General features: G+C 36.8%; 1 long non-coding RNA gene across 2 annotated transcripts in view; it reads right to left on the reverse strand.

Annotated features, from left to right (window-relative positions):
- The window catches only part of LOC142630319 (uncharacterized), a 39,601-nt gene extending 34,773 nt beyond the window's left edge, over positions 1-4,828 (reverse strand). For both annotated transcript variants that reach the window (XR_012843281.1, XR_012843282.1), the window contains exon 1: positions 4,400-4,828. This is a non-coding gene — a long non-coding RNA (uncharacterized LOC142630319). The remainder of the gene's footprint in view (positions 1-4,399) is intronic.
- Between the last annotated feature and the right edge of the window lie 1,172 nt (positions 4,829-6,000).

Below are 6,000 nucleotides of genomic sequence, written 5' to 3' on the forward strand. Positions count from 1 at the left end.
CCAAGTTTTATTCTAGCTAAGAAGTTGGCTACCTTGAAGTTGGATTTAAAAAAGTGGAATGAGACTGAGTTTGGCAATGTCACAAATAAGAAATAGCACCTTTGGAGCAAGATGAATGTTTTGGATGCTACAAAGGAGACAAATAGCTTAACAGCTGAGGAGAAGTTAGAACAAACTAATCTTCGTACAAATATTGAAAAGTTAACTCTTTTGGAAGAGATTAGTTGGAGACAAAAGTCTAGGGTGTTGCACTTGAAGGAAGGGGACGCCAATACCAGATTCTTTCATAGAATGGCTGATTCTAACGGGAAAAATAATGGTATTGAAAGCCTAATGGTTAATGGTACATTGTCTTCGGATCATGGTACAATTGCAGACTGCATTACTCATTTCTTCATGAATTTGTACTCTGAGCAACAGGTTGATCGACCGTTTCCGGATTCGTTGGTTTTTCCAATGATATCTGGGGATAATGCGGATTGGTTAGAGAGACCTTTTGAAGAGGCAGAAATTTTTGATGTCGTTCAGAGTTTTCATGGTGATAAATCTCCTGGTCCAGATGGCTTCCCTATGGCTTTTTTCCAAGCTTGCTGGGGGATTGTTAAACCTAATCTTATGGCTGTATTTCATCATTTTTTTGCTAGTGGTCAGTTTGAGAAAAGCTTAAACGTAACTTTCATTACTCTCATTCCTAAAAAACATGCAGCAAGTGAGATTAGGGATTTTCGGCCCATTACTCTGGTTGGGGGTGTTTATAAAATTATTGCTAAAGTCTTGGCCAATCGGCTCCACACAGTGATGGGGGATATAATTTCAGCATCACAGAATGCTTTTGTGAAGGACAGGCAGATCCTTGACTCTGTTCATATTGCTAATGAATGTCTTGACAGTAGATTGAAGTCTCGGGTACCGGGGCTGGTTTGTAAGCTGGATGTTGAGAAGGCTTTTGACCATGTAAACTGGAGTTTTCTTTTGCAGATGTTAGAAAGAAGTGGGTTCTCTGCCAAATGGAGACAATGGATCTTCTTTTGTCTTTCTACAGTCCATTCCTTGGCGGTGTCTCATCTCCTTTTTGCGGATGACACTTTAATTTTTTGTGAGGCTGATTTAGAACAGATTTTGATTCTTCGCATGATTCTTATATGGTTTGAGGCGGTGTCGGGTCTTAAGATAAACTTGGGCAAGTCAGAATTGGTTCCGGTCGGGGTAGTCCATGATATTGACCTATTGCTGGTTGTTCTTGGTTGTAAGCAGGGTTCTCTTCCAATGAAATATATGGGTCTTTCTTTGGGTGCTAAATTCAAGGATAAGACTATATGGAATCCAATTCTGGAGAAAATGGAGAGGAGGTTGGCGGGTTGGAAACGCTTATATTTATCCAAGGGAGGTAGAGTCACCCTAATCAAAAGCACCCTATCTAATTTACCCACTTATTTTCTATCTTTATTTCCTATACCTGCTAGTGTGGCTAACCAAATTGAGAGGCTTCAGTGGAATTTCTTATGAGGTAGTTTTGGAGATGACCCTAAAATTCATTTGGTTAAATGGGCTACTGTTTGTGCTCCTATTTCTTCGGGTGGTTTAGGGATAAAGAAGATAAGACTTTTCAATGAAACTTTACTTGGGAAGTGGCTATGGAGATTTGGGATTGAGAAAGATGCCCTTTGGAGACAAGTGATAGAGATGAAATATGAATGGGTGTGGGGGGGCTAGTGTACCAGATCTGTGAATGGCCCTTATGGTGTTGGTTTATGGAGAAATATCAGTCAAGGATGGCCCTCTTTCTCACGCCATATTCTGTATGATATTGGTGATGGGTCTAGAATGAAGTTTTGGCAAGACCGGTGGTGTGGAGAGACATCTCTTGCTGTTAGATATCCTGACTTGTTTAGATTTTGCAAGAATAAAGATGCCAGTGTAGCTGAGCTGATGAAGTCTTCCAATGGTGTCCTCTTTTGGGATATGAGATTCTTTAGGGGTGTGCATGCTCAGGAACTAGAGGCTATGTCAGACTTCATGGAAACCATATATGGTTCTCTTATAAGGGGGCTTGGTGAGGATAAAATGTGTTGATACCTAGCAAAGATAAGGGATTCATGGTTAGTGATTATTATAGAATTCTAGTTGGCAACACTATCTATGGTTTTCCTTGGAAAAGTATTTGGAAGCAAAAGATTCCCTCTAGAGTAGCTTTTTTTGTTTGGACTGCTGCCTTAGGGAAATGCTTGACAATTGATAATTTACAAAAAAGGAAGGTGTGGATATTGGATTAGTGCTACATGTGCAAAAGAAATGGTGAATCGGTTAACCATCTATTCCTTCATTGTCCAATTGCTATGGATCTTTGGTCTATGGTTTTAGGTCTATTTGGAGTAACTTGGGTTATGCCGCACACTATTTTGGGACTGTTAGGGTGTTGGCAAGGCAGTTTTGGTCGTCATCGAAATGGTCATATTTGGTCCATCATTCCACATTGCTTAATGTGGTGTCTTTGGAGGGAGAGAAATAGTAAATGTTTTGAAGATATTGAGAGATCTATTCCGCACCTCAAGCTATTCTTTTTGAGAACTTTGCAGGATTGGTTGTTTGCTTTGCAAAAACAATCATTCCCTTCTTTTATTGATTTCTTAGACTCTTGCAATTTTTGTATTTGATTTCTTGACCCCTTGTACACTCCCTGTGTACTAGGGTGTTCCTTTTTTATATCAATAAAGCTTATTACTTATCCAAAAAAATAAAAAAAGACTACTTTTGGCCAGGAATGACTAAAGATGTTGAGCGGCATGTTCAAAGGTGCCAAGTTTGTCAAAAGGGAAAGGAAACAACCACTACGGCAGGTCTGTATTTACCCCTTCCAGTGCCTAATAAACCATGGTAATATATTAGTATGGATTTTGTTCTTCGCCCTCCACCTACACAACAAAAGAGTGATTCAACCATGGTGGTAGTGGATCGTTTCTCCAAGATGGCTCACTTCATCCAATGCAAGAAGACTTCGGATGCTTCCAATGTGGCCGCTTTATTTTTCAAAGAAGTCTACGAGCTTCATGGTGTACCCCTATAATCCCCATTATTTTAAACATTGTAGGTTCATATTTTCATGAATATCTAAATATTTGAATAAACTTTTTCTCTTCTCTCTATAATCTACATGAATAATGGCACAAATCAACTAGTTCTATATATCAATCGTCAAAATCATCGCATTAACAATTTCATTTTGTTTTCAGTGAAAATGGAAGGCATATACCGTTCTTCCACACATGGGCTAGAGAACAATAAATAAAATCATCACAAACAATTGCTTATCAAAAAAAATCATCACAAACAATTGCATCATTTGCCACTGGTTCAACAATAGAGCACATGAAATCCTAAAGATGTTAGTTAAAATAGCACACTCAGGAGCTCAACTCTATTGCATTTTAAGGAACTTACACAGCAAAATGTAGTAAGATAATATTAGCCAAAACCAAATAGAAGTCCCTAATCTGCCAATGAGCACCTCCTCCCCTCGCGAGTGTAAGTTAGAGGATGAGATTCTAAGTTAAAGACCCGACAAGTGCATGTGTAATTTCAAATTAAAAAGTAAATCAAAGTCCCTCATCTCAAATTTAAACAGAATGAAATGGAATGATCTCACCATTATATAGCAATATCTTTCTCCTTGCACTGGCTACTCCACATGAACCAATTTCCTTAGGTTCAAGTGATGTCTCTAATCCCATTCTTACCTCAAATCATAATTAGTATGATAATTTAAATACTCCTACTGCCCTTCATAAGGGAGTTAGTTCTTGCACACAATATCCCATATCAAATTACATTTCTTATCAAAATCTTTTACCTATATATCATTCCTTTGTGTCTCAATTATCTTCTATTTCTATTCATGACAACGTACATTATGCAGGACAAAACCAAAAAGAATGGACCAACAAATTGAAGAATTTGCAACCTCAATCCATGCTTAAAAATCCAAACTAAAAGAAAGCTAAGAAATCCAAACTATTCTAAGTCTGAACTTCAAACAGTCCGTTCACTTACTTTTCTGACCAATGAATATTCATAATTGGGAGAAACCCAACATCAGAATCAGTACAGATTAAGAACATCATACAGAAAGAAATAATGAAAAGTCCCTTCATGTACAATCCAAAGCCAAAGAAAATCAAACAAAAGCGAGAACAAGAAACAAAAAACAAAAAAAACAAACGCCAGGCATTAATTAGCAATGCAAATGAGCTATAAGGAATTTGAATTCTAGTTCTATTAGAGAAGATTATGCCATGGTTCTTGAGTCTTGACCTCCACTCCACACGTATCCAGAACAATCTCATTCAAAATTACAAGAAATTAAACCACAAGAAAATAAAATTTCTAAAAAGAAAACCCAAACCTTTAGCGTAAATCCTTTGCTTTTGGCCGCTTCTTTCGCAGCACGCTCCTCGTCAGGGGATAATCCGCGAGAAACAGTAACACTACCATGGAAGCCATAAAAATCACGTAATATTGCCAAAGAATTGGCCTCTTCTGGATTCGAAAAAACTACAACAGTATGAGCGCGAACTCGGGCCGCGATTTCGTTGGCTTCGCCGCGCAATCGTTCAATATTTTCAATCGCGTCATCGATGGCGGCGCGTGCAGTCATAAACAGCCTCAAATCTTCTAGGCTAGAAGATTTGATGGCGGATTTGTTCTTGTTCCGGCGGGGCATGGCGCGGTGCTGTGCTGTGCTGTGGTTTGGGGTTTCGACTTCAATATGGCGCGGCGCAGTGCTGTGGTTTTGGGGTTTCGACTTCGATTAGATAATAATTATTAATAGAATAATAATAATTAATTAAAACGAGGCTAGACTATTTATAAGCACCGAGATCGGGTCGGTTTCACTGCCAACAGTAACCCGACCCAACTCGAAAAGTACGGGTCTATGTCGGGTCGGGTGATCGGTATTGGGGTTGGGTCTTCTTTTTTTTTTTTTTTTCCCTTCAAATTGTGTGATCGTGAAAGGGCAAAAAAAAAAAAAAATTTGAAATAGCCGCCACTTTAATGAGCTATTAATTAATAGGGAAAAAATTACTTACTCAATTTCTCAAATCTTGTCCTGGTTTTATTTTTATTTTTAAACTTCCATATTGGAAGGATGTCCATTTTTTTATGATAATAATTTTTTTTTCTTTATTAAATTAATGTATGTCTGTCTAAGCAATATTCTTTTTGAAATTATTTTACTAATTTAGTGATTGACATTAATGCAAAAAACTAAATTCAATAATTTATTTGTTGTCGTATAAGCTTAATGGTTGTGATTTCTTGATTAGGCAACAAACTTTTACAACATCTTAACCCGCTCCTCATTGAATGAGAATGTAAAATTTACCATTTTTGTTTGCATTAGCACTAAGGCTTAGTTTGGTAATGTACTTTCCATTAATATATAAGATCATTGTTATAATTAGGACTGAAATAAAAACTTTTTAAAACAACAATTTGACTTTCACTATAGAAAATATTATTCTTAGAGTTATTTTTTTTGTAAAGTCCAATTATTTGATCGTCATTTTTTATCATTGTTCTTGGATTGACAATGGAGGATCAACACCAAACCATTTTCCAAATCCTTAGAGATTTTCATAAGTACCTTAGCTGGCAAAATCCTCCTTCACACGTAGTTACCAGCAAGAGAAGTAGCAATGATGCTAATCTAATGAAATAACTCAAGATATTTTGCTGATTGTGATTTATGTTGGTGGGAGATAACTAAATGCTTTAGATTGGTCTTTGTCTTTTCGAGGTCTTATTTATAGGGCAATTTCTTCATGGTAGCTAGCTAGTGACATTTCTATGCTTTTGATTTAGGAACATAGCATTAATTTAAGGGTAACGTTTTACATTCATTTAGGAAAATATATATATATATATATATATATATATATTAATTATTACTAGCATTTATTTAGGAATAACGTTTCATATTCATTTAAGCAAGTATGGGATGCC

This window comes from Castanea sativa, chromosome 4, assembly GCF_040712315.1.
Source record: "Castanea sativa cultivar Marrone di Chiusa Pesio chromosome 4, ASM4071231v1".
Taxonomy (NCBI): domain Eukaryota; kingdom Viridiplantae; phylum Streptophyta; class Magnoliopsida; order Fagales; family Fagaceae; genus Castanea; species Castanea sativa.